This window comes from Rhinopithecus roxellana, chromosome 2, assembly GCF_007565055.1.
Source record: "Rhinopithecus roxellana isolate Shanxi Qingling chromosome 2, ASM756505v1, whole genome shotgun sequence".
In the NCBI taxonomy this organism is placed as follows: domain Eukaryota; kingdom Metazoa; phylum Chordata; class Mammalia; order Primates; family Cercopithecidae; genus Rhinopithecus; species Rhinopithecus roxellana.
Window position 1 is genome coordinate 74,186,536 of NC_044550.1, and position 24,142 is coordinate 74,210,677.

At 34.6% G+C, this 24,142-nt stretch overlaps 1 pseudogene; it reads right to left on the reverse strand.

The window, feature by feature from the left end:
* Positions 1 to 382: 382 nt before the first annotated feature.
* On the reverse strand, positions 383 to 4,415 carry LOC104658959 (annotated as a pseudogene).
* Between the last annotated feature and the right edge of the window lie 19,727 nt (positions 4,416 to 24,142).

Sequence of the window (24,142 nt, forward strand, 5' to 3'; positions counted from 1 at the left end):
TCTATGATCTCATGTTCATAGCAGAAGGGAAACTATCTGAATCAGGTCATCATGGTTTTAAATAAAAGAAAGCAGTGTAAATGCTTAACCAAGTTCTCCTATTAAAAACAACCAGCAGCTGGACTCCCCACATCTGTGCCTCCACTCTTATTCTCAATCTTCATATTTCAACATTTTTTTTTTTTGCATAGTTAGTGTTTTACTCTTAGAAAAATGCTTCTGAAACATCACACTAAGTCAAGCTGAAAGGTAAAATTTAAAATAGTTTTTAAAGCATACGTCATAACATACGTAATGACTGTCCAGTCTACAGAATCTTGACCTTAGAGCTTATGACACACCCAGTTGGCAGTAGCACCCAGGTTTTCCAAATAGCCAGTCATCATTTTTCTTTTGTTTGCATAGACTTCTCATTAGCTGCCTTCTGCTTTTGTTGTATGATCTCAAAGTTCCTCTGCTTTCACTGAGAGGTAGTCAAGCTATTCTCTTTTCTTTTCCGCTTACTATTTCCCTGGGTTTTCTCCATGTTTTTTACTGATGTGCAAGTTCTCATTGATTTCCACGGATGCCGACCACTGACAGAGCCTGGATGAAAGCGATTAGGGAAAAGCAACAGCTCCCTGGCACGCTAGGCTACCGTCACCACCATTTTCTTTTCTGTTTCTACATTTATCAGCTAGCTTTTGTTTTCTCCCCTAAGACAACCTGTGTGGGGAAAACTTTCTCAAACCATGGGCTTCCTCTGCTCTCATGTCACAACAGTCAACACAGAAGACGTCCGTGACAAAGTGTAGAGGGGAGTTTCCCCACACACCAAGCAGTGGACACCAGATGAGTGTCCTCCTGTTCAATTCCAACACTGTCTATCTGGAGATAGCATCATATCCCACAGGGTGGGGCTCAGTCCCCAAAACTGCCCCTCGCTCACCAGTCACAAATCTAGGCCTCTGAAATTCTGACCAACTGGCATCTGGCATTGGGGTTCCCATGACTCCCTGTTTTGGTTCAATTAATTTGCTAGAACAGCTCACAGAACTGAGGGAAACAATTACTTACATTTGCTGGTTTTGCAAAGGGTATTGATGAAGAGTTGCATAGGGCAGGCATGTCGAAAATGGTGTGGAGCTTCCATGCCTTCCCCTCCAGGAATCTCCATGTGTTCACCTATCTGGAGGCCAACTTAACCCAATCCTCTTGGGATTTTATGGAAGCTTCAGGACAGCAGTATTCCTGCCTTCCAGAATATAGGGCAGGACCCTCTCTGGGAAAATTCTTAAGACCCATGATCAGAAAGGCCAGGGAAGAGTAGAGTCCTGCCTGGGGCAGGTGAGAGAAAGGTAAGAGAAAAGAGGGAAAGAGAGGGTCAGAGTCCTGCCCCTAAGGCCTAACACGCCCAACATTATAACAAAAGACTGTAACAAGGGCTATGGAAGTTGTGAGCCAGGAACCTAGGATGAAAGCCAATATTTATCATGACACCACAAAACCAAATCTATCTAATCTCATCATTTGTACGTGACAGTTCTTCCATTTCATTCAATATCCTCCTAACACTAAAATTCTTTCCTGAGCTTATAATTCCCAGAAATACTTTCACTAATTGCAGGTATAGGAAAATCATTTTATAACTCTATTTTTAAAATATTTTATATTTAAATGATGATTTAAAGTAGCCTGTTCTGCAAGACATAATTGCTCTGTTAAAAAAAAAAAAAAAAGTAGAAGAAAAAAAAGACCTAGCATGCTGTAAAATTTTAATAACATCAAATAAGATGGTACTTGTTGGAAATTAAGTATGCACAACTGTAAGGGGACATAAAGCTATCAAGAAAACTGCAGCTTTGCCACAATCCTTGATTAGCTCAAGTAACACTGTGGGATTTCCTTCAAAGTCGATTCTTTGCTACCAGCTGGAGACGTTCTTGTTTCTTGATAGATATCCTAGACCATAATTTAATCCATTAGTCAGCAAAGAGTGGAATCATTCTCATACGTACTCCAAATATTCTCTTTCATTTCTTTTGGGTCTATGCTACAAGTCAATACTTTCCCTATATGATTTCTTCAGGCTTTTTCATTTTATGTTTCAAGACAAACTACGTTTATTAAAAGTGAGGCTTTGGGTTGTACAACATTGCGAAGGTACAAAATGCCACTTAATTGTACGCTTTACAATGACTGATTTTATGCTGTGTGAATTTCACCACAATAAAAACATGAGATTTTCTCAACAGCAGTGTTGATAAAGCAGGACCAATTTCTATTTATGAATCAAGTACACTGGTGATCTCGTCCTTGCTTTTGTTCAAACACAGAAATAACAACATCTGAGAGATTTTTCCTGACATCCTTACCATTTGTACCCAGTCTTCCTTGAGCTTTCTGGAGCATTGAAAATGAAAATGACAGTCTTCCTCTTTAACGTCTCTTTTGCAATTTTTTTGCAAATTGCAAAACAATTTGCAAAAAACAATTGCAATTCTTTTGCAATTGTTTGTGTTAATGTTCTTCTGATCTAATTTTCTTTCTATCTTTCTGATTCAAGTTTTGTTTGCTGGTTTTAATTTTTCCACCTACCCTTTTGATGTTAAAATTTCATGTAGTCAATAGACTTTTTCTTTTGCAGTTCTACGTTAAGTTTTTGTGCAACTGAAGCTCACACAACACTTCAATGAACATCTACCGCTCTGCTACACCTCAGACTAATGCAGTAAATTGCATGCATTCTTTCTTGCTACCAACAGGCTGCTGAATGCTTCTAGATTACATCATTTTGTTTTGAAGAGTACCATGTTCATTTTCTCTAATCTCAACTGTACTCTCAGTTATTTCTATGTCTTCAGTCAACTGCACCTAAACTTCTAAATATTTTCTCCAAGAAAACTGAATTAATGTAAATTCTACAAAAAGGCCATATTAGTCATTCTATAAATACATTGTCAGAATTAATGAATGAACACCTAGATCTTACTTCATATTTGGAACCTATATTTTAATTCATTCTTGCCTGCTCTATATTTCTTACAAAGATGTATTTGTTCAATGATTCATGAATGCAGTAGGTAAATTTTGTATTACAAAATATTCTGTTCATTTTTCCCTGCTTCCTTCATAAGCTTCAACTGTGAAACAGCTTAATTGCTACTGACAATTATTTGTTAGATGTATAAAAGCCCCCTTTAGACCAATGTCAATGTTTGTTAATCTAACATTACTTTTTTGAAGGAAAATTACTGGTGTTAAATGTACACTCATGGAAGGAAGTAATGTTGTAATCAGTTCTGTGGATTCAATGAACTAGGGTGTTAATTAATAATACTGTTTGCTTGAAAGAAAACAATTTGTACCTGAATATTTTCATTTGGCTACCTAAAGATCTTTTAAGGGATTATCTGATCATTAGGATGCTTATAATCTTGATAAAATACCCTAGTTGGGTGATTACAAAATAATGTAACGAGATCTTTCTTAAACTCAAGTATTTTATACAATATCATAAATAAAATTCTTCCTTACTGATGAATCAATACTATGTGATATCAAAATGATAAAGTTATAGCCCTATTCAATGTCTCTTTTTTCACATAATTTTAAATTAATATCTCTCTGGTCCTATCATTTTTGTAAAAATGTACCTTTATAATTAACTTATTTAAAATGGTTTACCAATTCTATTATTGAAATATAGTACATTTGCTACTTTATTAACATCACTGTCATTTTATTCAAACTTCTGCCAGTTTGACGCTGTTTCTAAAATGACTCAAATATTCTACATTGAAGCCATCCTAGTTTCTTGACTACTTTTCTGAATAAATTATCTTTATCTACATGTTTCTTATCTTTTTTCTTTTCACAGGCAACTGAAATTAATTAAAAGAAAAATAGACATGCTTTATACTTTCTATTTTTAATTCAAACTATACTTGCTAGAGGCTGATGATTTAGTTCAGAGCTTCTACAAGACAATGAGTAAAACTGAGCCCAAACACCATAGCAATGCCAAGAGAGAAGCTTTCCCTCACTAACTGCCTTAGTCCATTCACACACTGCTATAAAGAAATAAGTAAAACTGGGTAATTTATAAAGAAAATAGGTTTAATACACTCAGTTCCATAGGCTGTACAGGAAGCATGACTGGGGAAGACTCAAGAAACTTACAATCATGGTGGAAGGCAAAGGGGTAGCAGGCACATCTTAAGTGGCCAGAGAAGGGGAAAAGCTCCAAGGGGAGGTGCTACACACTTTTAAACAACCAGATCTCAAGGGAACTCACTATCATGAGTACAGCAAGGGAGAAATCTGCCCCCATGATCCAATCATCTACTACCAGGTCCCTCCACATCAATGGGGATCACAATTCAACATGAGATTTGGATGGGGATACAAAGCCAAACCTTACCAGTAATCACCATTCTAGGTTTTTTGTTTTGTCTTGTTTTGCTTCTGTTTTTGTTTTTTGCAAGAAGTTGGTTTATTCTCATACCTTCAGCTGCCTCGGCCAAGTCTTTGAAATAACTCCTTTTATCATTGATAAGTTAAGTAGTGAATTCAGTAAAGCAACGATTTAGCAGAAAACAAATGCACATATTATTTCACAATTTGGAACAAGAAAAAAAAATACATGAGAAAAAGAAAAACATTATAAAAGTCAATATATTTTGCTCTATGCTAGGGAATCTTTATTTCCTCTTATTTCACAGCCATTCACTATACTCCCCATTCACTGAGTTATCTCACCCTGGATTTCCTAGTCTTGTATAAATCCACAAAACGATGCACTATTTTCTTGATCGCTTTTGCATTTCAACTAAGCAGGATGTTTCTATAATATACCAATATATTTGTATTATAAAGATCTATGGCTATACCCACCCCTACCTGGTTTCAACAGCATTTACTGTCTATGCAGTCTTTTATAAAATTCCACTTTGGGAAATCATTTCTATTAATATATTTTTTAATCAACAAGAGGAGGTTGTTCACACATATAAATAACCTTGAATTCATTAATATAAACTTGTAATAAGGCAGTATAATTAAAAGAATAGGATGAGTTCAAATTCTAGCTTCAGCATTTAGCATCTGAATGAGATTTTCAGGTTATCTGACTTTCCTAAACCGAAAATTCCACAAACTCCCAAGGATATCATCTGTAAAACATTTTAAAGAAGTTGTGTGGTTTACAGTCCTTGGAAGTACTACCTTGCATATGACAACCTTTCAATGATAGAGCAATAATGGTATTATTAGTTTTATACTCATCTACCTTAGTTGAACAACTTTAAAATGTTGTAAACTATAAGATTTCATAAGTCACAACAACTTCAGTTAATCCGTTTTCCGCTCCCATTCATTTTAAGTACTCTGTGTAAGAAGTAGCATCTAAATTTGACACATAACTCATTTTAACGTCAAATTTTTTTAAAAAATTACAAATCTGAAACATACCTTTTTTATAATACCACGTGAAAAATGAGGAATAATTAACTAATTCATGGGTATGGATCTATGAAGCTATGATTAACAATTTTAACTTCATATGGTAATATTCTTCTCCAATGATCTTTATAGCTTCAAAACAATTTAGAACAGAGAATGTAAAGGTACAACAGAAATCTGCTAAGCATAACTTCATTACTCTAATTCATCATAATTAACACACAATTTTAAATAATTAACTTACCCTTGCTCAGCCTCAGTTTTTTTTCTTGAGCACTTTACATTAGAGATAATATGATATGCACCACAGAGAAACTGAGAAAAGTTTTTACTGAAGACAAATTTAATTCCAGCTCAACAGAAGAAAGTCAAAAGTAAAGGCACAATGTTAACTACTAGCAGGGAGTTGCTCACTGTCCTTTGTACTTCTAAGTTGTCTTTCAAAAGTGTAAGATTGAAAGGAGGTTAGAGTATGGTCTCTGATTTGTAGTATTTGCTCTGAATTGCCTGGAATTCTATTTGTTTTCTTGTCTAGTGCTGACATGGATTTGATGGCTTTAAGTTTTTTGCCATTGTCCCCACAGGATTCTTTCCTTATCAGCTCTTGGCAGATTGCAACCGTTTAAGGAAAAACTTCTTTACTGGCTATCAACTTTATTTTCATAGCTTCTTATTTCTCAGTGTCAAATGTATTATGTATATTAAAAAAAAGTGCAATCATCCATGCCAGGCAATTGTAAGTAGAATTGTATTTTAAGTGATACAGCAAATGAAATTGACCTTGGTAAGCCTCATGACTTGTCAGAAATATGGCCATTCCTTCAATTCGAGTTTTATTCACAGAATGCAAGAGCTAAGCTTAAGGAGGGTATACTGTTTTAAGAAGAGAAAGTCACAGCTATTTCTTAAAAACAATGGCATTTGTGCCATCTTCGGCAGATGACAGTGTGCTATTTTATTTGAACAACATGACAAGCGTCTAGTATTCTTTCATGTTCTGCAGAGGTAATTTTCAAACTCTGGTCTTTTGCCAAGCAGCAGTGGCACTGGCAGGGTAGTCATTCAAAATTCAAAATTTCAGACCCCACCCCTCAGAAGTACTGAATTCTGGGGTGGGACTCAGCTGTCTGGTTGGTTTTAAACAGCTCTCCAGGTGGTTCTGGTGCACACTAAAGTTTGGGAACCACTAGGATAAGCTGTAAACCAAAATTACATGCAAGATGAATTTACGTACTTTAGTTACCATTTATTTTTGCAACCACCCTGGTTATAAAACTAGTTCTGTGAAAATAAATAAATAAATAGTCACAGAACATTGTGATTGGGAGAAAACTAGTAAATTATACCTTGAAAATTCGAAGCCCATCAGCTCCTCGTAGGCTGTAAAAAGTCCACCAAGGAAGAAAAAAACTGAAATGAACTAATACATAGAGTAAGCAGCAAAATGAAACCTTAAAAGGAGAACATCAAAGTCAGAAAGAAAATAACCCCAGTCCCAAACCTTGCAATGTTCCCTTTGCCTCACTGATAGTCATAAACAATTCAGTAATTTAATACCGAACAAGGCAAACATTTCCTACATGTACATTGGATATATTTTCTGCAACACAGTATATGAAAAAAGTGAATCCATTCACCATTATAAAAAAAAAAAAAGTATTCACTGCCCAGCAATTTCTTGAGAAAATATTGCTAGATTTGATAATATCTTTATAAATAAGACTGAAAAGTGGAGAGCTCCTTGGAACTTAATAGTTGAGACAGAATCAGGGAATTGGAAAAAAAATGCATTTTGTCTTCAGTCATTTGCCTGACAGCAGTTTTATTTTAAAAGCTTTCTTGCTGAAACTAGAAAGGCTTTGAAGAGAAACAATAAGAATCTTCATTTTGAAATCAGCTAAGCAAGAGTGAAAATTCTGCCAAGTGGACTGGCTGCATGTCAGGATCATTGTAAAAATAAGTTGTGGTGAATTCAGGCCTGAGTCAAAGGCGATGGCCACAAAGGGCAGGATAATGGCTGAGTGATGGAGATCACATTCCATTCCCATCACTATGAAAATAGAAAGCAAATACGAAGAATGAAACTTCAATGTGCCTTGAAAATTAAAAGCAGTTCAGTGCGAGAATGGAAGGTTTGGTCTTTCTTCACCAAGAAAGGATATACAAAATAGTGTATCATTTTTCTTCAAATTCATGAATCATCAACTACGCATGCTACCAATTGCATCGTCATCATTTTATTGACCTGTGTAATTTTTAAAATGAAAATTAATACAAAGAATTAGAGTACATCACCTCATTCAAATATTTTAAACACCTTACATCCTTATAATATCTATTTTACAATGAAGGGTCCTCTTTATTTTCAGATGACCAAATTTTGAAAACAAGATTTCATTTGGAGACAAACATAACATGACTTTCAAAGAACAATCTTCAACACATAGAGCTTTTCAAATCCTCAAGTCTCACATGATAGTTTTTCCTACATATAATTAATAACAAACTATCTCAAAACAGTTTTGTTCATCTAATGCTTATGCAAACTTAAAGAACATATTCTGCTATTGGCCACTGCGTTTCCTACTTATTGGTAATTTCTCTATCAGTCTTCGAGATTAATTTGTATTGTTTTATGAAAGCAATTTAGATGTTAATCTAAATAAGAGAAAATATATCTAGAGCTCACTACTTAAACACATGGTATCAATTGCTATTTTTCTACTTGAAACCAAATTAATACAAATAATGTATCTATTCTACCCACTAAAGAATAACTTTTTATACAAACAGTCTTGAAAATGATAATGTTTTAGAATCATAAAAAAATACTGAAATGCTATTTAGTTCAATTCCCATTGCACAGATAAGAAAACTGAATATCAAATTACAGTAATATGTCCTATATCACTTAGTGGATGAAATAAGAGCTGAATTGATTCCCAGTATATTTTAAACTCTTTGGGGAATGACATTTTATTTTTTTAACCGTTAAATTATACTGGGCACATAGTCTAGTGCCTTGCACATATAGTTACCAGATAATTTTTAATAAATGATCTCCAATTTAGGCCTTTTTTTTCCAAATAGAAAACTAGGAATGTTATAATAATATTCATAAAATCTTGACTTATATTTCATCTCAATGAAATTTGAACTTCTCCAATATATAAGAATAATAACCTATTTGTTGTTTGGGTCTCAGAACACAGTATAGAAAATGTTTAATAAATGAAGTTGAATTAATGAATATATAAAAAATAATATATCAATCAAAATAATATTGATGAATACATATTAGTAGTAATTAATGGATATTATATTAATCAATTAACTAATAGTTAAATGAACATGTAGAAATATATATTACATGTATATTATGTAATTTGTATACATATATGCATATATGTTTAAAAGAAAGCAAACTATGAAACCAGATGTGATTATTAGTTTCTCTGTCATCTTAGCAATACCATAGTACAGTTATTTAATCAAATGATCTAAGTGTTGCTATGAAGGTATTTTGGTAGATGTAGTTAACATTCATAATCAATTCATTTTAAGTAAAGAAGAGTACCCTAGATAATGTGGGTGGGCCTTGTCCAATCAGATGAAGACCATAAGAGCAAAAGCTGGAGTTTCCCAGAGAACAAGGATTTCTGCCTCTAAACTATAACACAGAAATTCTGCCTGCATTTCCAGATTACTGGCCTGCCTGATAGATTTTCAGCTTGTCAGCCCCATGATCATATGAGCCTAGTCTTTAAAATAATGCATTTTTAAAATAATGCATACATTCCTTGAACTAATACAAAAGAATATGTATATTCTATCGGTTCTGTTTCTCTGGAGAACCCTAAATATTATACCAGAATTATAAAATCAACTTGAGAAATATCTGATACCTCCTTCTACTAGTTTTATTAGAATATCATTGCCTTCTTCACATTAGGCATTCTAAACTATTTAGCAATACACAATTAGAAAACATAAAATATATATTTTGCTGATTAGTTGGTATATTTGTCCATTTCACACTGCTGTAAATAACTTCCTGAGACCCAGTGATTTACAAAGGAAAGAGATTTAACTGACTCACAGTTCCGCATGGCTGGGGAGGCCTCAGGAAACTTACAATCAACGCGTAAGGCACTTCTTACATGTTGGCAGGTGAGAGAGAGAGCATGCACAAGAAAAACTGCCACTTTTAAAACTATCAGATCTCCTGAGACTCACTCACTATTAGAACAGAATGGGGTAAACCACTCCCATAATTCAATCACCTCCCACCAGGATCCTCCCTTGAGACAAAGGGATTACAATTCAAAATGAAATTTGGGTGGGGACACAGAGCCAAACCATATCAGTTGGCCAAAAATGTGTGTAACCTCATCTCTTTCTTTTCTCTCTTTTGAACAAAACATTCATAGTCATAGCCAGGATTTTTATTAGGTCATGATTTGTATGAAAATATTAGGGTCCTTCAACATGTAAACATGATTTTACACATTCCCACTTTTTGACCTGCTCCGAATATTTAATACCTTGAATATAATCACCTACTTTTCTGTGGTGTGGCTATAACATGTGACAGAGATAAAACAATGTTTTATGACATATTCCATTCCAAATTAAAATATTTATATTTACCTGAGTTATATTTTAAAAAACAAAAAGACAAATTTGTTTAAACCAGACATCTTCACTAGTTATTTTACTCCCCAGTAAGTATGTGTTTTGAGAAAAGCTTTAACTGAAACCATCTGTTGATGACTCATTCACTCTTGAATCATCTAAAATATTTTTTCTCCAATTTACACCAATGCATAACAAAATGTCTTTCAAAATTTCTGAACTACATTTTTTCATTAAAAACAGAAAGCCAAGCAAAGAAGTAACCAAAAAAAAAAAAAAAAAAAAAAAAAAAAGAAAAGAATGGATTAGTTACAAGTCAGAGTTCCAAACACTAATTTTCACTTGTTTTTAAGTGAGATTCATATTAACCCACTTTTGTTTAAATGTTGAGGCTTTCTGTTGATTTCACTGTGATGAAAGCCTGGCTGATGCAGTAGACCATTATACTTGAAAAACTCCTCACATATATTTTAAAAGCTCATGCCTTGCAGTGTATACCTAAAATTCCACAATAAGTAGAGGACAGATAGATCTGCAAAACCAAAGCCCACTGTATTAATTTTCTTTTGCTGCAAAACAAACTACCACAGGCTTAGCAGCTTAAAACAACACACATTTTATTATCTTGCAGTTTCTGTGGTCGGGAACATGGCTTAGCGGAGTACTTTTACTCAGGGTCTCATAAGGCTACTGTGGAAGTGTTAGGTGGACTGTTTTTCATTTGGAATCTTGACTGGGGAAGAATCCACTTCCAAGCTCTTTCTTTTAGCAGAATTCATTTCCTTATGGCTTCACGACTGAGAGTCCCAGCATTTTTGCTAGCTATGAACTTGAGGGGGTTTTCCTGTCCTAGAGACCACCCACAGTTCCTAAAAACCAACAGTAGTTCCTTGCCACATAGGCTCCCCCAAACTGATTGCTGACTTCATCAAGCAGAAAGGTGAATCGTGATTTCATTTTGCCATGATACATCATGCCTTACCCTTACATAAGGTAAAGTAATCACAGAACTGACCTTCTATCATCTTATCATTTTTGCCATGTATATATATATTACATATTGTCATGTATATAATACACACACACACACACACACACAAACACAAACACACGTGTTCATTTCTATTGGTTAGAAATAAATTTTAAAAGTTTTAAGTCTCACACTCACTCAAGGGGGAAGGATTACACAGAGGCATAGACACCAGGAGAGGGGAACCAATGAGATTTGCCTGAAGGTCTGTCTATCACACCCAAACTCAGCATACACTTTTCCTGAGAGATTTAAAATATTCTCAGAGGCTTCAAGCATTCATATATTTATAATTTATTTTTACCAAATGCACAAATAAAAACACATGGAAAAAAATGTAGCTGATAATCTCATTGGTTCAAAGTGAAATTCCAAATACCCGATTCTGCAATGGCTCTTTCTATTTGAGCCTTATTTGTGTATTTTTAATTTTGAGAAAATTATTATTATTATTTATACCACCAAAGTGTTATCCTCACTATACATCATGACCCAAATCAGCTAATATTTGATAATTTAATTTATTTATTTATTAAAACACATATTAAATCTTACATCATTATCCCTGCTCTCTTGTGGTCTTTAGCTTTTTGTTGGAAAAAGAATTGTATATAAATTTACATTTTAACATATACAAGTTAAAAACAAGTTATTCTTACTTTTTAAGAAATACAATTTAGGGTTCCTCCATTTATTAAAATTTGCAATATCCTTAGGTACACATAAAGCTTCACAGTAGCATGCTATATTCTTAAATTCAAAATAATTATGAATCCTGATAGTTGTAAAGCAATCAATAGCCAAATCTCTGTGTGAGTCAGGAATTAAGTCATGTATGTATGTGCTCATTACATTCCCTGAGATATACAGACAAAAATGTCCCCAAATGTTGCCAAATATGCCCTGGAATGGCAGAGGGAGTACAATGACCATAATAGAGAAATAATGTTTTATAGAAAATTTAAATAGTATTTAAGTTGTCAAAACCTTTCATGTACAATCAAAGGACAGTGGGTCAGAAAGAGACTCTGAAGAACAATTAATGTATTCACTGTTACCAGACAGGTTAATACTCTAATCTATCAAAATGAACAAAGTGATACACTGTTGCAAATAATATTAGCACAAATTACCATTGGGTCTAAATTCTGTGTAATCAAAAGAATCTTGTTGGAGGATTACTATTTCTTTCCAGGAAACAGCATAACATGGAATAAGATTATTATATCCAACAATGGTTCACTTACTTTGATTCCTCAGTCTCTTTTCCTAAACAGTAGTGAAAAATGTCAAACTATCATTCTCTGCAGTATTCCACTACTTTTATTTTCCTTTCTAATAGTGAACGTTTGTTATTCATTTTCTTATTGATTACTAGGTTCTAGGCACTCCTCCAAGAACTTCAGAGGAACTGTCTCTTTTCATGATCACAGTGAGCCTATGAGATAGTTATTATTATTAAACTCATTTTTCAGATTATGAAACTGAAGCTCAGAAAGTTAATGGGAGTTGCCAAGGTCAGAGAGTACTCAGGTAGTCTGACTTGCCTTCCTCTGCCTTTGTCCTTTATTCTGTTCTACACGTCTGCTTCATACTGAAATAAAATAAATCAATACATTACATTGTCATTATCTAACTCAAGTTTAGAAAAATTACTTTTGTGATCCAGCGCCAGGTAACAAAAAGTGGAAGACATTTAAGAGATTATTTCAACAATCAAAATATAATAAAATTAATGCATTTAATTACAATAATCACAATGGATTAAGTACTAGAAGACTAATAAAAGGTAAAGAAAAAATTTCAGAACATGATAAATTCTGGAAGAAAGGTATCTTGAAAAAGCAATATCATTAATTGCAGATGCAGATAAACAGATAAATAATATATGCAAAGAACTCAGCTAAATAATTTACAAAGGTGATTCTTTTCTATTAAAAAACACACCCAGCATTTTTCTGATGGGGAAATTGAAAACTGAAGAGACTAAAGACACCTTATCAACGTAAAAACTAGTAAATAGCAGAATCAGCACTCAATGCCAGATTTGTTGGCTCCAAGTCATGCCATGATGTAACCACTAAAATATACTGAGATACTGTACCAGAAGGGCAAGCAATTTGAGGAGAGATAATGAACTTGGATTGGGACATCCTCCTTCAATATATGTGAACACACATACATAGACACAAACCCACCCCTGCATACACATACTCAGAAACCTTATTTTAATTGAAATTTTTTTAGAAATCATTAGATTCACATAGTTTTAAGATGTAATAGAATCTATGTACAGCATTCCCAGTTACCCCAAACTATAACATGTTTCAAAACTGTAGTATATGATAACCAAGATATTGATAAAACCCACCAATTCACCAAATTTTCCAGTTTTACCTGTGTTTGTCTCTTCTGTGTGTATTTAGCTATATACAGTGTTAGACTTTCATAGGTTTATGTATCCACCAGCACAGAACAGTTGTATCACCACATGTGTCCCTCATGTTGCTCTTTTGTAACCAAAACAGTTTCCTCAGATCCTCTAACCAGTCCTTCACCCCAAGCAACCACTAATCATTTGTCTACTTCTAAAATTCTAAAATAACATTTTTTAAATGTCACATACATAAAATCATATGATATTATTCTTTTAAGATGTTTTTCCTCAGTATAACATCCTAGAGATTAATCCAAATGGTAGAATGAATAACACTTTCCTCCTTTCCATTGATGAGTAGTACATGGAATGTAGTTACTACAATATTTCAAATATTCATCTATTGAAGGACACCTGGACTCCATCTTCATTCAGTATAGACAAAAGCTGTAAAGAGCCCATTTTGGTCTATATTGAATAGAGCTCCTATGAACATTTGTGCACAGGTTTTTTTTTTTTTTTTTCTTTTTATTATACTTTAAGTTCTAGGGTACATGTGCATAACATGCAGGTTTGTTACATATGTATACTTATGCCATGTTGGTGTGCTGCACCCATCAACTCGTCAGCACCCATCAATTCATCATTTATATCATGTATAACTCCCCAAGGCAATCCCTCCCTCCTCCCCCCTCCCCATGATAGGCCCCAGTGTGTCATGTTCCCCTTCCCGAGTCCAAGTGATCTCACTGTTCAGTTCCCACCTATGAGTGAGAACATGCGGTGTTTGGTTTTCTCTTCTTGTGATAGTTTGCTAAGAATGATGGTTTCCAGCTGCATCCATGTCCCTACAAAGGATGCAAACTCATTCTTTTTTATGGCTGCATAGTATTCCATGGTGTATATGTGCCACATTTTCTTAATCCAGTCTGTCACAGATGGACATTTGGGTTGATTCCAAGTCTTTGCTATTGTGAATAGTGCTGCAATAAACATACGTGTGCATGTGTCTTTGTAGTAGAATAATTTATAATCCTTTGGGTATATACCCAGTAGTGGGATGGCTGGGTCATATGGTACATCTAGTTCTAGATCCTTGAGGAATTGCCATACTGTTTTCCATAATGGTTGAACTAGTTTACAATCCCACCAACAGTGTAAAAGTGTTCCTATTTCTCCACATCCTCTCCAACACCTGTTGTTTCCTGACTTCTTAATGATTGCCATTCTAACTGGTGTGAGATGGTATCTCATTGTGGTTTTGATTTGCATTTCTCTGATGGCCAGTGATGATGAGCATTTTTTCATGTGTCTGTTGGCTGTATGAATGTCTTCTTTTGAGAAATGTCTGTTCATATCCTTTGCCCACTTTTTGATGGGGTTGTTTGTTTTTTTCTTGTATATTTGTTTGAGTTCTTTGTAGATTCTGGATATTAGCCCTTTGTCAGATGAGTAGGTTGCAAAAATTTTCTCCCATTCTGTAGGTTGCCTGTTCACTCTGATGGTAGTTTCTTTTGCTGTGCAGAAGCTCTTTAGTTTAATGAGATCCCATTTGTCAATTTTGGCTTTTGCTGCCGTTGCTTTTGGTGTTTTAGACATGAAGTCCTTGCCCATGCCTCTGTCCTGAATGGTACTACCTAGATTTTCTTCTAGGGTTTTTATGGTATTAGGTCTAACATTTAAGTCTCTAATCCATCTTGAATTAACCTTCGTATAAGGGGTAAGGAAAGGATCCAGTTTCAGCTTTCTACTTATGGCTAGCCAATTTTCCCAGCACCATTTATTAAATAGGGAATCCTTTCCCCATTTCTTGTTTCTCTCAGGTTTGTCAAAGATCAGATGGCTGTAGATGTGTGGTATTATTTCTGAGGGCTCTGTTCTGTTCCATTGGTCTATATCTCTGTTTTGGTACCAGTACCATGCTGTTTTGGTTACTGTAGACTTGTAGTATAGTTTGAAGTCAGGTAGCGTGATGCCTCCAGCTTTGTCCTTTTGACTTAGGATTGTCTTGGCAATGTGGGCTCTTTTTTGGTTCCATATGAACTTTAAAGCAGTTTTTTCCAATTCTGTGAAGAAACTCAAGGTTCATTTATAGATTCAATGCCATCCCCATCAAGCTACCAATGTGCACAGGTTTTTATGTGAACATATGTTTCCATTTCTCTGGAATAAATTCTTGAGAGTGCAATTGCTGGGTCATATGGTAATTGCATATTTTTATAAGAAACTGTCAAACTGTTTTCCATTGAATCTGTACTGGTTTGTGGTCAAATGATCAATCTATGAGTGCTCCAGTTTATCTACAACATCACCAATATTAGGTGTTACCATTTTTTCATTCGATTGGCCATTCTGATATGTGTGTAGTAATATTTCATTGTGGGTTTAATTGGAATTTCTCTATTGGCTAGTGACATTGAATATATTTCCAAACACTTATTCATCATCTGTGTATTCTCTTTGGTGTAACGTCCATGTTTTTTGTTCATAAAATATCTAAATAGATAATAATAGTTCAAAAAGTATCTAAATAGATATTTTTCATTTTGTTTTATTTTTGACATGGAGTCTCACTCTGTCACCCAGGCTGGAGTGCACTGGTGCGATCTCGACTCACTGCAACCTCCACCTCCCGGGTTCAAGAGATTCTCCTGCCTCAGCCTCCCTAGTAGCTGGGACTACAGGCATGTGCTACCATACCTGGTTAATTTTGTTGTTGTTGTTCAGTATAGATGGGGTTTTACCGTGTTAGCCAGGATGGTCTCAATCTCCAGACCTCGTGATCCGTCCACCTTGGCCTCCCAAAGTGATGAGATTACAGGAAGGAGCCACCACACCCTGCTATAGTTTTAAGTGTTCTTTACATGTTTCAGATAATAGTCCTTTTTTGCAAATAGTCTTCCCACTCTGTAGTCTTTACATTTTCTTCACATGGGTTTTGCAGGGCAAACAATTTTATTTGTAGAGCAAAATTTTACTTTTCATGAGATTTAATTTATCAATTATTTTTAATGAATTGTATTTTAGTGTCAAATCTAAGAATTTTTTGAGTAGTACCATATTGCAAAATTTTTTCTCTCATTTCTTTAAAAAAGTATTATACCTTAAAAGTTTTAAACTTAATTGTATGGCATCTATTCTGAGCTACATTTCCCATAAGTGATCCTCCCTTCGTCGTCTCCCAAAGTACTGGGTTAACAGGCATGAGCTACCACACCTAGCCTGTTTGTTTGTTGGTTGGTTGGTTTGTCTGTGAGATAGGTATCCATAGATATTCAATTTATCCAGTAGCATTTGTAGAAAAGGTTATTCCCCATTAAATTGCTTTTGCATCTTTTTAAGAATCAACTGAGCATGTCTGGGTCTATTTGCAGGTGTTCTGTTCTGTTTCATTGATCTGTCTTGATTACCATAGCTATATGGCAATCATGAATATCAGGTAGATTGATGTCTCATTTTAATCTTCCTTCTTGGGACTGTTTTAGCTTTTCTAGAGCCTAGGCCTTTCTATGAAAATTTCAGAATGAGCTTGGCAATCTCTATAGAATCACTTACTGGAGATTTGATAGGAAGTGCATTAAACAAATATAAATGTGAAGAGAGTTGATACCTTTACTATATTGAGTTTTCCAGTTCAATGAGCATGGTATATTTCCCCAAGTATTTAGGTCATCTTTGACTGATTTCATCAGCATTTTTAATTTTCAGTATACAGATACTGTAAGTGTTTAATTAAATATATAACTATTTTATTTTCTTTGGAGAAATTTTAAATATCATTGTTTTAAATTTTGGTTTTCATATTCTCATTGTTAGTATACAGAAATGTGATTGGCTTTTATGCATTTATGTTGTGTCCTGTCACCTTCCTCCACGTACTTATTGGTTCCAGGAGTTTGTTATAGATTCCTTAGGATTTTTTATGTAGATAATTATGCCATTGGTCAGTTTTATTTCTCTTATTTTGTTTTCACTTTCCAATCTTCATGTCTTATATTTATTATTTTATTTTTTATTGAAGTGACTATAATTTTCAACACTATGTTTTATAAATGGTATAAAAGCAGAGGCATTTTGTTTTTTTGCCAGTATTGGGGGAAAATATTCAGTCATTTACTCTTAGGTATGGTGTTGGCTATCAGATCCTTTAGATGCTCTTTATTCAAGCCTAGGCAATTCTCCTCTATTCCTTGCTTTCTGAGGGATTTTTATGAAAATGAATTAGGGTAGAATGGAAATAGGTTCATAAAAAGCTTTTCCTACAACAATTGATATAATCATTATGCTTTCCTTCATTAGTCTGTTAATAAGGTGAACTACATTGACTGATTTTTAAAATATTTAAACCAGGCTTGAATAACAAGAATATATCCCACATAGTCAAGTCATGTAATTATTTGTATGCATTTTTGTATTCAGTGTGTATTATTTTGTTACTTTTTTAGGTCTAAATTAATGAGGAATATTGGTCTGTAATTTTCAATTTTTGTAACATCTTTATCTAATTTTGGAATCAAAGTATATCACTGACTTAATAAAATGAGTTGGAAGGCATTTCCACCTCTTGTATCTTCTTAGACAATTTGTAAAATTGGTGTTCATTATTCTTGTAAATATTTAGTAGAATTCTTCAATGAAATTAACTGAGCCAAGGTATTTCTTTTTGGGGAATTTTAAATTACAAATCAAATTAAATAATGGTTATGAGGCTACTGTATCTATTTTATCAAGGGTTTTTATGCAGTTTTCAGATTTTGAGGAGTTGATCCATTCTGTTTAAATAGTTAAATTTATGAGTGTAGAGTTGTTTTTAGTATTTCTGGATTATTCTTTTAATAACAGAAGGGTCTGTAGTTGCATTGCTTGTTTTATACCTAATTTTGAGAATTTGTGTCCTTTTTCTTTTTCTTTTGTCAATATTGTTGGAATTTCATCCGTTTGATTACTTACTTCTAAGAATAAGCTTTTTGTCTTATTTATTCTATTATTTTTCTATTATCATTGCTATGGACTTCTGCATTTATCTTTATTATTCCCTTCCTTATAGTTGTTTTAAGTTTATTTCTCTCTTTTTCTTATTTATTGACAGAGGAACTTATATTTTTGACTTCAGATTTTTCTTTGGTTTAAATGTAAGCATTACGTGCCATAAATTTTCCTTCCACTTCTGTTTACCAGAACCCCACACATTTTTATAAGTTGCATTTTCATTTCATTTAGTTACCTATATTTTTCAAAATTGCTTTGAAATCTCATCTTTGACCACGAATTATATAGAAATTTATTGTTTAATTTACATCTTTGTAGATATTTTCTTGTTGTAGTTCTGCTTAACTTCTTGTTGGATTCCATTATACTGACTATTTTATTATTACATGATATCCTTATTTCTCTTAAGTAATTTTCTTTGCTCCAAAGTCTACATTATTGTATTTAATACAGGCACTCTAATTTTTAGCGAGTATTTGTAAGGTACATCTTTTTCCACTCCTGCACTTACAACCTACCCGTGTCCCTAAAAGTGAGATTCTTGTAATCTACATATAGTTGAATTACAATTTTTTTAATTCACTCTGCCAATCTCTCTTTTGGCTGGTATGTACAGACCACTTCCATTTAAAGTAATTATTGATATGTTAGAACTTAGATCTACCATTTTATAATCATCTTTCTGTATTATTTTACTCTCATTTCTTTGTTATACTTATCTTTCTGTACCTTACTTGAACTTATATTTAGGATTGTGGCATCATTAAATTACAGTCTTTTTCACTCTTTTTGTATAGTTCTTGTACTGATTGAGTGGCATATTAAAATATACAAATATGACTTTCACAGTCTACTTGTATTAACATTTTACAACATCAAATGGACTATGACCACATTATTTCCATTTTTGTCTCTTGACTTTCCCAACTTTTAAATATCATTGTCTTATTTTTCATATAATATTATAATTTTAGCTTTAATGATGAAAATGTTTTACAAAGCTTCTGAGGAAAAGAATACTCTATATTTTCTATCCATATTTCTTCTTTTTCTATTGTTCTTTTCTTTCATAATGTTCCAGATTTTCTTATTATTGTTTTCTTTTGTTTTAAGAGCCTTACTTAGCTCATCTTTATGGGTAAATCTGTTAGTGTCAAATGTATTTATTTTTTCTTCAGCTAATAATGTCTTTATTTAAGCTTTATTCAGGAGAATCATTTTTCTGTATACAGGATGCACAATTTCCACTTTGTTTAGCATTTAAAATATATTGTATCACTGCTTTCTGGTCTCCACAGTTTCAGACAACAAATACACAGTTTTTAAAGTTGAAGTTCTTCTATAGGTAGTGTTTTGTTTTTCTCAGAGTAGTTTTAAGATTATTTTCTATGCTTTTAGTTTTCAGAAGTTTAATTAATATGCGTCTTAGGTTGAATTTGAGGGGTTTATCTTGTTCCCAATTTTCTGAACTTCTTGAATCTATAGGTTTGTATCTTTCATCACTTTAGGGAGTTTTCAGTTATTGTTTATTCAAATACTCTGTAATCTCAGCTCTATTCATTTCTTCTGACATCCTGTAACATGAATGTTGATTTTTTTTTTTAATTGCCAGAGCTGCCAAAGGCTTTCTTCATCTTTTTTCAGTTCATTTTCTCTGTTCAGATTGTGTCTTTGTCCATTTTCTGCTGCTATAACAGATGCCACAGACTGAGCAATTCATAAAGAAAATAACTTTATTCAGCTCATGATTATGAATGATGGAAAGTCCAATGCTGCCAGAATCTGGTAAGGATTATCGCATGGCAAAAAGAAGGGAGGGAAAAATTGGTTGTGAGAGAGAACTTGCATTTATAACAAAGCTACTCCCATGATAACTAACCCATTACCATGATAACTGCATTAATTAATTCATGATGGTAGAACCCTTGTAACCTAATTACAAGTTACAGTCCCCACCTCTTAGTACTATTACAATAAATGCAGAGGTTGCTAAGGGGTCTTTGCGGGGTTAGGTTTTCTACATTTTAGTTGAAGTGTTAAAATACTGATTCAGTGTAGATTGCATTTTATTAAGTATGTATATTGTAATCCCTAGAATAACAACAGAAATTACATACAGAATAGATTAATTAAAATGAAATACTACAAATTATTCAAGTAATCCAAAAGAGGTAGGAAAGGGAAAACAGAGAGAACAAACAGAAAATAAATGATAAAATTGTAGACCTAATATAAGAATGCCTATAACTATATTGAATGAAAAAAAAATCTAAACACACCAATTAAAAGACAGGAATAGTAAGTTGGATAAAAACAAAAATCTAGTGGTATTCTGTCTACAAGTAACTCATCTAAAATGTACTGATTTAAAATAAAACACTAACATGTGTATATTAATATCAGGCAAACTAGACATCAAAACAAACCAAAAATGTTACAAGGCATTAAGAATTTTACATAATGCTAAAACGACCAATTCACCAAAATGAAATAACCATTCTAAATGTGTATGAAATTAGTTGCAAATTATACAAAGTAAAAATTTACCCAACTGAAAGGAAATATAAGCAAACCAAAAATAGTAGTTGGAGATTTTAACATTCCTTTCTCAGTAATAGACAGACTTCTAGTCAGAAAATCAGCAAGAATATAGAAGAATGAATAAGTGGGATCCAATGAACATTTACAGAACACTATGATCAACAACAGCAGGATATACAGACTTTTTGTATTAGTCTGTTCCCATGCTGCTAATAAAGATATATGCAAGACTGGATAATTTATAAAGGAGAGAGGTTTAATTGACTCACAGTTCCACATGGCTGGGGAGGTATCACAATCATTGTGGAAGGTGAATGAGGAGCAAAGTCATCTATTACACGGCAGCAGGCAAGAGAGCTTGCATAGGGAAACTCCCATTTTAATATCATTAGATCTCATAAGACTTATTCACAACCAAGAGAACAGTATGGAGGAAACCAGCCCTGCAATTCAATTATCTCCACCTGACCCCACCCTTGACATGTGGAGATTATTACAATTCAAGGTGAGATTTGGGTGGGGACACAGCCAAACCATATCATTCCACCCCTGGCCCCTCCCAAATATGATGTCCTCACATTTGAAAACCAATCATGACTTCCTGACAGTCCCTCAAAGTCTTAATTCATTCCAGCATTAACTCAAAAGTCCAAGTCCAAAGTTTCATCTGAGACAAGACAAGTCCTTTCCACCTATGAGCCTGTAAAATCAAAAGTAAGTTAGTTACTACCTAGATACAATGTGAGTACAGGTATTGGGTGAATACACCCTTTCCAAATGGGAGAAACTGACGAAAATGAAGAGGTTACAGGCCCCATGCAAGTCTGAAATCCAGCAAGACAGTCAAATCTTAAAGCTCCAAAATGATCTCCTTTGACTCCATGTCTCACATACAGATTATTTTATCTAGGTCATGGTGTTGCAAGAGGTGGGTTCCCACGGCCTTGGGCAGCTCTGCTCCTGTGGCTTTGCAGGGTATATACCCACACCTGGCTGCTTTCATGGGCTGGCATTGAGTGTCTGAGGCTTTTCTAGGCACACGGTATAAACTGTCCATGATTCTGCCATTCTGGACTCTGAGGACCATGGCCCTCTTCTCACAGCTCCACTAGACAGTGTCCCAGTGGGGACTCTGTGCTGGGTCTTCAATCCCACATTTCTCTTCCACACTGCCCTAGCAGGGCCCCACCCCTGCAGCAAACTTTTGCCTGGACACACAGGCATTTTCATACATCCTCTAATATCTAGGAGGGGTTTCCCCAACCTCAATTCTTGACTTTTGTGTACCTGCAGGTTCAATATCACGTGGAAGTTGCCAGGGTTTGGGGCTTGCACCCTCGGGAACTATAGCCTGAGCTGTACCTTGGTCCCTTTTAGCTATGACTGAAGCAGCTGGGACATGGGCAGTAAGTCCCCAGGCTGCACACAGCAGGAAGCCCTGGGCTCGGCCTACAAAACCAATTTTTCCTCTTAGGCCTCTGGCTTGTAATATGAGGGGCTGCTGTGCAGGTCTCTTACGTGCCCTGCAGACACGTTCCCCATTATCTTGGTGATTTGCATTCAGCTCCTCATTACTTATGCAAATTTCTGCAGCAGACTTGAATTTCTCCCCAGAAAATTTTTTTTGTTTGTTTTTTTGTGTTTTTTTTTTCTGTTGGTTTTTCTACTGCATCATCAAGTTGAAAATTTTTCAAACGTCTATGTTCTACTTCCTCTTGAACATGTTGCCACTTAGAAATTTCTTTCACCAGATACTTTAAATCATCTCTCTCAAGGTCAAAGTTTCACAGATCTCTCGGGCAGGGGCAAAATGCCACCAGTCTATGCTAAAACATAGCAAGAGTCACCTTTGCTACAGTTCCCAACAAGTTCTTCATCTCCATCTGAGACCACCTCACCCTGGACCTTATTATTCATATCGCTATCAGCATTTTGTTCAGAGCCATTCAACACGTCTCTAGGAAGTTCCAAACTTTCCCACATTTTTCTATCTTCTTCGGAGCCCTCCAAACTCTTCTAACCTCTGCCTGTTACCCAGTTCCAAAGTTGCTTCCATATTTTCAGGTATCTTTACAGCAGCGCCTCACTACCTGATACCAATTTACTGGATTATTAGTGTAAATTGTATTATACTATTAGTCTGTTCCCACACTGCTAATGAAGACCTACCCAAGACTGGGTAATTTATAAAGGAAAGAGGCTTAATTGAATCACAGTTCCACATGGCTGGGGAGGTATCACAACCATGGCAGAAGGCAAGTGAGGAGCAAAGTCACCCATTACATGGTAGCAGGCAAGAGAGTTTGTGTAGGGGAACTCCCATTTATAAACCATCAGGTCTCATGAAACTTATTCACTACCATGAGAACAATATGGGGAAAACCACCCCCATGATTCAATTATCTCCACCTGGCCCTGCCTTTGACACATGTGGATTACTACAATTCAAGGTGAGATCTGGGTGGAGACACAATCAAACCACATCGATTTTCAGATGTGCATGGAATGTTCACCAAGGCAGCCTGTTTCGCGGGGGAGAGTGGAGGCGGTAACAAAACACACTTGAATCAATTTTTAAAAATGTAAATGATACTAATTGTTTTCTTTGAGCATAATGGAATTAAATAAGACAAACACAGAAAGAGGACAGGAAAATCTTCAAGTGTTTGGAAATGAAACAGCACATTTCTAAATAATTTGTGGGACAGAAAAGAAGTCTCAAGAGAAAGTAGAAAATACACAGAACTGAATGGAAGCAGTATCAAAACATGTGGCTGTAGCCAGTCTTCGAGAAAAAGCACTAAAACAGTGCTAAGGCAACACGGTAGCTAAAGCAATGCTCAGAGGGAAATTTATAGATGCCTGGAACAGCAGAAAACTCTCAAAGCTAAATTTCTACCACAAGAAACCAAAGAAGAAGAAATAGAAAAAAATAAAAACGATCCCAAACAATCAGAAGGAAGGAATACTAAAGACAGGAGCAGAAAATCAATGAATCTGAAAACAGGACATTAGCCTGTGCCTAGAGTAAGATAACACGAGAAGATGGTAAATCAGTGAAAGGATGAAAAAGAGTCATCAGAGAGAAGAAGCAAAATAAACGATCTCATTTGAATTTTAGGGATAAA